We start from the raw sequence: 12,509 nt of genomic DNA, 5'->3' as shown, positions 1-12,509 counted from the left end.
TTAGTTTATTTTAAGCACTTTACCTCATGGATGAGTAATAAAAAGGTGGAAAAGTTACACTGAAGGAAGGGTAACAAAGCACAACAGTCTAGGTTGGTCATCTCCAAACCATTTTGACTCTACATCCATTAGAAATGTCTGAGCACATAGTCCTACATGTGATTATATTTATTACATATGTAACCGGTATGCATTTTAAAAGCCAGAAATGTTGAAGAGATAAAAATATTAAGAGAAACTCTGATCCTTTCACTGCTCACCCAGAAGACAGTTTTATGTGCACCCTGGAGTACACACCCCCACAGGAGAATGCAGGCAAAGGAATCACTGAGGAATACATGTAGGATCTGAAATGGCTTTAGGATCCATGAGTCTGCATTCGAGAGGAATTTCAAATGTAAACAAGGGACTGGGTCACCGACTGCATGTAGGGCTTCAGAAAAGAGAGGAATCTGGGGTACCTGGGTGGCTCAGCTGAATAAGCATCCAACTTCAACTCAGGTCATGATCTCATAGTTCGTGAGTTCAAACCCCACATTGAGCTCTGTGCTGTCAGTTCAGAGCCTGTTTCACATCCTCTGTCTTCCTCTCTCTCTGACCCTTCCCCACTCATACTCGCTCTCTCAAAAATGAATAAACATTTTTAAAAAAAGAGAGAAAGGAATCTGAACAGTGATATGAATGGCCAAGGAGGAACAAGTATGAGCAGTGATGAGGGTTTCCAGAGATGCTGAGCTTGGTACTGAAGATGTTGAGTTTAATGTGCCTGTGGGACATCTTGGGGGAAATGACTGGTAGTCATTTGAAACTAGTTATTAGGAGGTTAGTCTGATAATTTGTTGATTATCAGATATAAGTGAATGGTACTAATTATATCTTGAATTATTTTTAATATAAACATGCATAACAGCTTTATTTGGTGAAGTACAGTATGAGTCACTTGTATTTTACTGTGTCTTCAGATCCTATATAGTTAATATCATTTACTGTTTGCCTGTGTACATGTTTACTTATACAAATTGATTGAGCACTTCCTCCCTCCCTTCTCCACCACGTGTATTATGAATCTTCATCCAAAATATGCCCCGTGATTACTTTGTCAGTTTATGTAGAGCCACAACAATGGAGCCCAGCTCTTGAAGCAAAGAATATTATGGGATATGAAATAATTGCTGTTACTCTTATGAAGCAACCACAAAAGAGGGGAAGGGAGAGGAAGAAGAAAGAGGAGGAAGAGAAAGAGGAAGAGAATTATTTACGTAAAATACTTCTAAACAATAATTTCAACGTCAAAATAGTAAGGAGTCAAGGCAATCTGAGAAGATGCATAGTGTTTGGCAGGATAAAATAAGAAGGAAAAATTAGGCAAGAAGAAATAAAGGTTAAGCAGTAAAATGGGCCCAGGAATGAGGTTAAGACAAAAGGCATACAAGGACCCCCGCACACTTGTGAGAGGTGGACCACACGTGGAGCTGCAAGCCATGCTTCCTCCACCTCAAAGGGGGAAATCAGCGCTGGTTATGAGACTCGAAGACTGCAGACACAGAAACGAGTTGCTCAGGAGAAGCTAAACTATAACAGGCACTTACATTAGGGCTGGCTCAAGGTAAGTAGGTCTGCAGGAAAGCTGCTTTGGCGTCCCTTCAAGTGAATAGTCTTTCAAATATCTCTTCCACATTCATTTACAGAGGAGCTGCTTAAAGAGGATTAAAAAAGGAAGGGGTGGGGGCGGAGGGACAGGGCTCAGCTTCTCATCCAGTATCCAGGCAGTTTGTCTTCAGTCCCAAAATGCCAGGCCCCACCCAGCAAACAAAAGCTCTCCAGCGAAATCCAGCCAAGATGCTGAGAGGGAAGTTCATGGAGCATATTGTTGCTTGCTCATGCTCCTTGAAATTCTTAGCCCGTCCCCACATGGCCTCTCAAAATACTCCCTTCAACCATATGCAGTACTCCTAAAAGTTTTGGTAACTAGATTGTTCTCATCTCATCCCCTGTCTGGTGACCCTTATGACACAATGTTAGCTTGCTGTGCTAGGCGTCATCCCGGACGAGCCAGCCCTGTCACCAGCTCTAATTGTAAGTGGAGAGCAATGTCTCCTGTGCGTTCTCCTAAGGACGTCTGAGGGTCATGGATGACACGATGCTCTCGGTCACAGAGACAGAGAAATAACAGGACGATTCTTTCCATGCCCTTCAAGAAGGCATATATCATCACAATAAAGTACAGTTTAAGAAAAGCATTTCTACCAAAATAAGGGGGGACAAGGGAGATGTCTCATCGTGAGATGAGAAAAGTTCAAATTAGTTAAGGGAGCAGAATGTCTGGGTGGCTGAATAAGCATCCAACTCTTGGTTTCGGACCAAGTCATGATCTGACGGTTCATGGGTTGAAGTCCCACATTGGGCTCTGCGCTGACCTCACGGAGCCTGCTTAGGAGTTTCTCTCTCTCTCTCTGCTCCTCCCCTGCTCATGCTCTCTCTCTCTCAAAATAAATAAAATAACCTTTAAAAAATACATAAATAAATTAGTTAAATGAGAAACAGTTAACTGCCATTTTGGAAGAATTCCCTGGGACAAAAATAAATAAATAAATAAATAAAGGAGCAAAAGAAAAAGAAAAAGAAAGAAAGAAAGAAAAAGAAAACAAAGGACTCCAAAGACAGGAATTTTGTCATCACGATTTTTAGGCAGTTTATGCAAGTGGTGCAAATATAAAAGTTTAATAAGCATACTGAATAAATGTCCTCCATATGGCTCAACATAAAAAAATAGAAACAATATACAGGAAACTGACATCATAAAACAAAGTATTCAGGTGTTCAGGAAGACTTTTTAAAATTCAAATATAAACTCCAATTGTAAATTGATTTTGCACCTATTTACTGGTTTATTGTTAATAAGAATACAGAAATTATAAATGAAAAATAATTTTTATTAAGCTTTGGCATGGCAGGGCTTTTTCTAAGTAACTTTTCCCTCCCTTCCTAATCATGTTCGGCTGGCACAACTGTTGAAATTACCTGGCATATCTTGAAAGTCCAGACCAGGAGAAAGCCACTTGGAGATGGTAAGCAATCCATAAAATTCACAAGAGGACCATTGAAAGCTGACTCACCACAAAGTGAATATCAGCTTCCTGCTCCAGTGACCATGACACTGAGCATAGTCTTGATACTGAGTCTGGGGCCATAGGTGGGAGAGAAGAGCAGGCGGAGAGCAGAGAGCCTGGCCCAACAATAACCCAAGAGGAAACTGGCTGCATAATTAAAGGGGCCCAGAGCAAAATAAAAATGTGGGACCTCTTGTTCAAAAAGCATTAAGTGGGCACCTGGGTGGCTCAGTTGGTTAAGTGTCTGACTCTTGATTTTGGCTCAGGCTGGGCATAGGGCCTGCTTGGGATTCTCTTTCTCCCCTCCCATGTTCATTCTCTCTCTCTCTCTCTCTTTCTCTTTCTCTCTCTTTCTCAAAATAAGTTTTTCAAAAAAGCATTAAGAATATCAACATGGTGACCACAGGGCATTAAGCCTGGGGTCTTTCTCCATGCAGGGCCTGTACAGCTGCACAGTTCATACATTCATGCAGCTGGCCTTGTCAAGGAGCAAGTTCTTAGGTCCATGGACAAGGAAGTTTAGAGAAAATGCAAAACATCTGCCTGTCCTTAGGCACTGGCCAGATAAGCTCTTCTATGTCCCACTCTCAACTTCACAACCCAAGCCTTGAGAAGATTCATTCGCCATCGAACCAGTTAAGTCAGTGACCATTTCCTGAATCGCTCTGGTATTAATAGTGCAAATACAGAAATGAGGAAGAAAGTATAGGGCAAATTAAGAGGACAAAATTGATTGCTTTGAACCTCAGTTCCTGCTTAAGAAAGAATTCATAGTTTTCAATTAGAGCTCATAAGGGAAAGATATTTTTCAGAATTGTATGAACAATCTATTTTAACCAAAAAGATAATTTTGGGGTTTTCCAACTTATAACTGCTGTTCTTTATTAGAAGACAGAAAGGCAGGAACCTGGCTGGAATCAGATCTAAAGCTTTGTTTTAGAAGTGAAATTCATCTCCACCCATGGAAACTTGATTCAATGAAGAGCATTATGACACTTTCCAGAAACCCCAAAGACAAATGTCCCCCAAAGTCCAAATTAGTCTTGCCTCACTTCAGGGAAACACCCAAAACTAATTTGTAATCATTTTCTACTTTGTAAAGATGAATATTTGCTCGGCATTTGCATGTGAGCCTCAAAGACTCCAGGAAGGAGCAGAAGCAAAGCCAATCATGGGCCCCTAGTCCATTGGGGACCATGCTGATTAATGAATCCTTGGCTTTGTGTCACAAGAGCTAAACTCCAGGTGTTCTACGGGAGTTTTAAAGCTGGTCTGCTTCTCAGTCATTTGGATATTTCGCCCTGGCTTGTTTATATGGATTACATACTACCATGTTTCTCAACCCATCCCAGACTGAGAAGGCAGCAGAAAAATGAGCCAAGATGAGCCTTAAGTTTGCAGTCATCCTGGCCCCACATTTCAGCCACCCTCGAAATGACAACTTGTCTCAATGTAAGTGGCTACACATGTACCAAAGGCAGTTCCGACAGCAGTTATGCCTTTAGAAGAAAAAACAAATGACCTTTGAAACAAACCATCAGGTTGAAATGGAAGCAAGCTGTAGCTTCCTGGCCTTGCCTAGCGTCCACATCTACGTGTGAGCCAGTCCAACATGACACTCTGTGGAGGCGCGTCGTGGAGAGTTGTGAAGGAACACAGCAACAGGAAAACCAATAAGGTGGCTTTCTGGTGCTGAGCCTTATCCAAATATAGAAGCAGCATTCCAGAGCCTTTAAAGAAGCTTTCTGTGGAAACTATGGTTCATCGCATCTCTGGGAGGGGGTTAGTAGTTCGAAGGAGAAACTGAGGCTAGGGTTTGCCGAAGATCGCAAAACAATTGACTATTGCTAATAATAACCTCAGTATGGGGATTCCAAAAGTGTTCACAAAGAACACCAATTGCCCAAGATGTTAACATGACTTATATGGAAACAAGATGCTGGAGCCAAATAAGTCTAAGAGATGAGGAGTTACACCACATTAGGTAGTTGTCTGTAGCATAGCGCTGTGCAGAGCCATACGACACTAGAGTGCATTGTGCATCCCTGGAGCGGACTAGTATGCAGCATTCCCCAAACTCCCTTGATCAAAGGGCTTTTTCTTCCCCTAAGACATCACCCAGGGAATGAAATTTTACACAGCACACTTTGGGGCGCATAGTCCTAGAACAGATCGACATCTCTCAAGTTGGGCCTTCACTAAACATTCTTAATGTGATTCTACCTGTTTGAAGCTAATTCAAGGAAAACTAAAACTTACGACTTATAACACAAAGGACTTCCAGTTTAACCTGTAAATCAATTGGTTTTATTTAATTTGTTTCTTTTCCCCTTACATATTCCAGAATAAGCTGATCTGTTATATTCTAGTTTTATGGATTTAGAGGAGTATTAGGAAGGGCGTCTGAGTGGCTTAGTCGATTAAGCGTCCAACTTTGGCTCAGGTCATAATCTGGAGGTTCATAGGTTCGAGCCCCGCATTGGTCTCTGTGCTGGCAGCTTAGCGCCTGGAACCTGCTTTGGGTTCTGTCTCCCCCTCTCTCTGCCCCTCCCCCACTCATGCTCTGTCTCTGTCTCCCAAAAATAAATAAACATTAAAAAATGTAGAGGAGTATTAGAAAACACTTTAATTATTGTAAGTACTTTAAAACTTTATATATAAGTTTACAACTTAAGGAATTAATTTCAACAAAGGATAAATGGATCATTATAGTGAATTAATTTTCTAGGTATTTAAGTAGCATCTGACATTTAGGGAGATGACTAATTACTCTTAAGAGCTTTAGTCATCTCTGGTGACAAGAGAGGATTCTACATTAGTGCCAGGGCTTTTCTAGTGCAATTAAAAAATACCTAATTTCAGCATTTATAGAACCACTAGTCAAAATAACAGCAGTAGCAGTAGAAATTAGCTAACATTTATACACCATATGCTGTGTACAGAGCTTTGTTCAAAGTTCTTTACATACATTAACTTAAATAAGCTGGAGTCAGTTTATTCCAGCTAATATAAATTTTTGGAAATTTATGAACTGTTGTTAAACACAGCCATTCTTAAATAAATAAATAATTTTTAAAAACAAGCTTAATAAATGCTCCAAATTAATCTCTCCCTAATTATATTACTATTATCTACATTCTTGAGGTTATTTCTATGTAGTGCATCTATGTTAGAGGAAATATTATGTCATGGTGAGCTACTATGCATCTCTTTTCAACTCTATATTCAGCGATGCTACTTTGATGGCTTCAAATTGTCCATGGAGGGAGTATTTACAACATGGAGATTGGCAAATGCTGCAAATCAAGAGAGCTGGCTATTAAACCTTTACTGTTCAATCTTTACAGAAAAATTTTTTTTTTAATTTTTAATGATTATTTATTTTTGTGAGAGAGACAGAGCGTGAGAGGGGGAGGGGTAGAGAGAGAGGGAGACACAGAATCCGAAGCAGGCTCCAGGCTCCCAGCTTTCCACACAGAGCCTCACACAGAGCTCAAAACCATGAAGAATGAGATCATGACCTGAGCCAAAATCAGACACTTAACCAACTGAGCCACCCAGATGTCCCATAATTTTTACAAAAATTTTATGAGGTTTGTACAATTATTATCTCCATTATTTAGATAAAGGATCCAATGCACAAAAATGTTAAGTGACATGCCCAGAGTCACACAGCAAGTACAAATCCAGTACTTGAACACAAGCAACCTGGGTCCAGAATCTTCTACTCTTTTTTTTTTTTTTTTTTTTTTTTAATGTTTTATTTATTTCTGAGAGAGAGAAACAGCGTGGGCAGGGGAGGGTCAGAGAGAGAGGCAGACACAGAATCGGAAGCAGGCTCCAGGCTCTGAGCTGGCAGTCAGCACAGAGCCTGATGTGGGGCTCAAACCCACAAACTGTGAGGTCATGACCTGAGCCGAAGTTGGACGCTTAACCGACTGAGCCACCCAGGTGCCCCAACTCTTTATGATTATAGGCAGTAACATTATTTGGGTACAATAGAAAGTAAAGTACACTAAAAAATAGCTGATATATAATTTCTGCCCAGATGGAAAGAAGTTCATGTCCACAATATAGTAAGAGCAGTCAAACAGAGCTCCTAGAACTTCAGTGGTTGAACATGAATGACTGAATGAGTCAATGAATGCACTTCATTCATATGAAAGGTTTACTCCAAAGGAATTAAAAACCTTTCTGTCTTGTGGATCTAGGACTATGTTTATGACCTCCAGATATGCTGTGCTTCATCTTCTACTCTTGCTCCATTAAGCTACCATTTTAAGAGGGATGACTCTTAAGAAGGAGGAGGAGGAGGAGGAGGAGGAGAAGGAGAAGGAGAAGAAGAAGAACAAGAAGAACAAGAAGAAGAACAAGAAGAAGAACAAGAAGAACAAGAACAAGAACAAGGAGGAGAAGGAGGAAGAGGAGGAGAAAAGAAGAAGAAGGGGGAGGAGGAGGAGGAGAAGGAGGAGGAGGAGGAGAGGGAGAGGGAGAGAGAGAGAAGATGAAGAGGAGAAGGAGAAGGAAAGAAAAGGAAAGATAAATACCCTATAATCATTTGAAAGGAAAATGAAATTTAAAACAAAAAGGGATATCATTTTTCAGCATTCTGGCACAGTACAAGGGTTAGAAAAAATGTGAAGCCACAGAAATGACCATCCACTCATAGTGGGAATATACATTGATACAACCAAGTAGGAAAGGAGTTTCACATTATCTTGAAAAGTTGAACCTACCCATGCTCTAAGATCCATCAATACCATACCCTAGAGAGACTTTGCATGTAATACCTCAGGAATCATGAACAATTTACAGCAGTACTGTTTATAATACCAGAGCATTAGAAACAACCCAACTGCCCACTGACAGGACACTGGTTAAATAAATGGTGGTATATACACACAAGGGAATATCCAGCAGTAAAAACAAATGACCTCCAGCTGCAGAAATCAAACATTGGTGAATTTGAAACACAATATTAAAGTACAGAAGACTATACACAGTATGACTCCATTTTCAAAGGAGACAAAGTTAAATAATATGCCATTTGGGGACACATAAAAAAAAAAAACCAAATGGTTTCCTTGTGAAGATGCTGAGTGATGGGATTGAGAGGCACTCATTAGGGTTTCAAAAGAATCCAGGGAAGGGGCACCTAGGTGGCTCAGTTGTTTGGGCATCCAACTTTGGCTCAGGTTATGATCTCATGGTTCATAAGTTCCAGCCCTGCATCAAGCTCTGTGCTTACTGCTCAGAGCCTGGAGCCTGCTACAGATTCTGTCTGTCTGTCTGTCTGTCTCTTCTCTGTCTCTCTCTCTCTCTCTCTGCTCCTCCCCTGCTCATTCTCTCTCCTCTCTGTTTCTCTCTCTGTCAAAAATAACTAAATACTAAACCAAAAGAATTCAGGGACGTCTGGGTGGTTCAGTCTGTTAAGCGTCAAACTCTTGATTTCTACTCAGGTCATGGTCTCACAGTTTGTGAGGTGGAGCCCCCAGCATGGAGCCTACTTGGGATTCTCCCTCCCCCATCTCCCATTGCCCCTCTCCTGCTCACTTGCTTGCTCTCTCTCTCTCTCAAAAAAAAAAAAGAATCCATGAGGTACTATTTTTTTTTTTTTTTTTTTTTTTAAATTTTTTTTTTTTTTTTAATGTTTTATTTATTTTTAGGGGAGAGAGAGAGACAGACAGCGTGAGCAGGGGAGGGTCAGAGAGAGGGAGTCACAGGCTGAAACAGGCTCCAGGCTCTGAGCTGGCAGTCAGCACAGAGCCCGACGCGGGGCTCGAACCCACGAACTGCGAGATCATGACCCAAGCGAAAGTCGGACGCTTAACCGACTAAGCCACCCAGGCGCCCCCATGAGGTACTATTTCTTAAGCTGGGTGGTATGTTCAAGACTCTTTATTTCTCTAAATATATTCTCTTGCTATGCACAGATTATCCCTAATATAAATAAAAATAAATCTTAATATTCACAACAGAAAAATCAATAAGGTATGTGATCAGGTAATACTCAAAAGAAGAGATGTTAATGATAATAAACCAATTTTTAAATCTTCAAATTTAATAGTAATCAAATAGTTGTAAAACTTTTCATTGTAAATTTTTTAAATGAGTAGCATTTTTCATCAGATTGGCAAAGATATTTTTAAATAATACTTAATGCATATGTTAATGCAATGAGATGGACAGTTAAATTCTGCTGCTAAAAGTGTAAACCAGAACAACTTTCCTAAAAAGCCACTTAAGAGTATATCTCAAGAAGGCTTAAAATTTGCTTCCTTGACTCAGTATCAGAAAATTACAAGAGATTCAGTTAAAGACTTAGATTCAATATAGCCCAAAATGCCAAACAGTTGTCCATTCATTTGACAAATATTTACTGAGAATCTACTATGTGCCAAGCATTGTTGGGGGCAATACTCTAGAACACGAAAATGACAAAAATCTTTACCCTCTTGGAATTTGCATTATAGTGGAAAAATCACATAACAGACAGTAAACTTAGTAAATAGCTAAAGTAAAATAGTACATGAGAGAATAGCTGGTGTGGAAAAAAGAAAAAGAAAAAGGACGATGAGTGGGGATCAGGAGCGGCTGGGAGCAAGATGAAGAGGAGCAAGTTGCTTCACTAAGAAGATTACAATTAGGCAAAGTTTTAAAGGAGGTGAGATATCTAGACAGTGGGTCCGTGGGCGTTCCAGGCAGAGGGAACAGCTGGGTCAAAGATGCAGGGACACAAGCCGCCTGGCAATTAGAGAATCAATTGGGGGTCCAGTGTGTCTGGAGCAGCCTGAGGAGGGAGAGGAGTAGGAGACGAAGCCAGAGGCCAGAGAGAAAAGAGCCCTTTGGGGCAGTTATGAAGGGTTTCAAAGGACTTAACTCTTAGCAAAATAGGGCGCCTTGGCTGGGTTTGGAACAGAGAGGCATGAGGTGACATATTTTTAAAGGATCCAAATGTTCAAACAATAATGAAATAACTAAGTTACAGCAAATTTTATGCTTGCTTCTAGTGGGAGCTCAGAAAATATTTAGAGGACAAATAAATACAATAGAATATTATACAACCATTAAAGTTACAAATTCAGAAGCACCTGGGTGGCTCAGTTGGTTAAGCATCGGACACTTGATCTCAGCTCAGGTCTTGACTTCAGGATCATGAGTACAAGCCCTGTGTTGGGTTCCACGCTGGGCATGAGCCTACTTAGAAAAAAAAACTAATAAAATAAATGAAATAACAACTTCAAAGAATATTCAGTGACCTGGAAAAATGCTAATCATGAATATTAAATGAAAAAAATTTGATGAAATAAAAAGTTACATGCAAGTTATGGTTCCAGTTTTGGAGATAGATGGATAGATAGATAGATGAAAGATAAATAATAGAAACAAAAGTAGATAAAAACTGTAAGGAAATACCATCAAATGAAATGGTTTAACTAATTGGTGAAACTGTAGATGTTTTTATAGTCTTTGTATGGTCATATATTTCTGCATTTTCTGTAATAAAACATATTACTTTTATAATCAGGACAAAAAAGTAAATGCAATCTTTAAAAAAATCTACTGTAACCACATGGTATTCCTTATGATTTCTATGGGAATGTCTGGAAATATGTCCATCGACCAAAATTATGAGGTTTGTTCTGGGTTCACAGGAAAATGGAAGGTGTTTGATATTCATCAGTTGAATTTAGCAGCAGAGAGTCTGCAGTTCATCAATGTGGTTGTCACCAGTAGTTCAATAAATCCATTGGAATCACTACAGAAGAATTTCTAATGGGATTATGGAAACAATTTGGCTGGTAAAATACAAATGATTAAAAAGTCATTACATTATCTACCAAGCAGGAGAAGAATTGCCTAATTTAACCACGGAAGTTACTACAAAAGACCAAAATAATTACAGTGTAAATGGATACCCAGAATCATTTGATTTTAACGATACCTTGAGAGAAAATTATGGGTGCAGGGTGAGTTCCCCAGAATCACGTAAAACAGTTCATTAGCATCCTTATTGGACTCAATTGACTGCTAGTTTGGATCTGAGGCACCCCATCCCCCACCCCTGAGAACTCCTTCTTGTTAATTTCATTTTGGCGTCTCAGTCTGATGTCTTCAAATGCCTGCGTCTCACAACATGCTCTCAGACAGGTTTCCCATGAGATGCATTTCCTTTTAAGTTCCTACAAGGCTCAGTTTGTAGCAGGATTTCATCCTTCTGTAGCCAAGAACATGTTGAACCGTCAGAATAGTGTGATAATTTGGTCGATGAGGCATATGGAGTGATGAACAAGAAAAGAGACCCAAAAGTGGGATTTCCATGAAACATTTGCAAAGCTTCTGGAAAGTCATTTTCCTTCCCTAAAAGGAAGGGTCCGTGTCCACTATTTTCTGAGGAGCTGGAGCACGCCCTTGTACAAATGAATCTTCAAAGTGTCTTAGCTAGCAAAGGTGGCTGCGGAATTCAGTTGTTACTCATTTATTTAATCAGATGCTAAGTTTAAAGGCATGAATAAGTCCCTACATTAAGAAGTGAATCTTTTCAGAGGGAAAGGGGATAATTTGTTAACCTTCTGTGGGAGCTAGGGAGGGGAGAGGTGGTTAAGTTTCCTTCTACAAGAAATGCCTCAAGTTAATTCCAAACAAGTTAGGTGGACAAGAGGACGATGGGATGGTTCTTCTGATGTCGGACCCAAGATACTCTGAAAATAAGCCCAATATTGCTGGTTTTTACCGTTATTGTTGTTGTTTTGTTTTTATGAAGACAACTTTTCCCTGTAATTACAATACATGCTATGCATGAAGTTCTTGTATTTCACTGGTTTGAGATGATAAGGCTTAACACTCCAAAGGTCTTGTTAAAAAAAAAATTCATCTGAGTTGGGGCGCCTGGGTGGCTTAGTCGGTTAAGCGTCCGACTTTCACTTAGGTCATGATCTCGCAGTTCGCGGGGTTCGGGCCCCGCGTCGGGCTCTGTGCTGACTGCCAGCTCGGAGCCTGGAGCCTGTTTCAGTCTGTGACTCCCTCTCTCTCTGACCCTCCCCTGCTCATGCTGTCTCTCTCTCTCTCTCTCTCTCTCTCTCTCTCTCCTAGAAATAAAAAAAAAATTTAAAAAAAATTCATTTGAGTAAATTTGAAGATCGAATTGGCTCTACTCAGTGATTCAGGAATCAGGCAGCATCCCATCTAGCAAGGAGAAAAGAGCTCCCAGGAGCTATACTAAATGGAAGGTTTTTATAGGCAGTAAGGAAGTCATTCTAGCAAAGAATGGACTGTTTCAGGCAAGATCGCCTGTGGAAGAAATGTTGATAAGAGCACTGCAATTCATGTTTTGTGTTAGGAGACCAGATTAAGCATCTTGAATAAGAATTCAAGGCCCAAATAAGAATAAGAATAAGA

Source organism: Hyaena hyaena, unplaced genomic scaffold, assembly GCF_003009895.1.
Source record: "Hyaena hyaena isolate Hyena2069 unplaced genomic scaffold, ASM300989v1 scaffold_87, whole genome shotgun sequence".
In the NCBI taxonomy this organism is placed as follows: domain Eukaryota; kingdom Metazoa; phylum Chordata; class Mammalia; order Carnivora; family Hyaenidae; genus Hyaena; species Hyaena hyaena.
The sequence above is the reverse complement of the archived record's forward strand: the minus strand, read 5'-3'. Positions refer to the sequence as shown.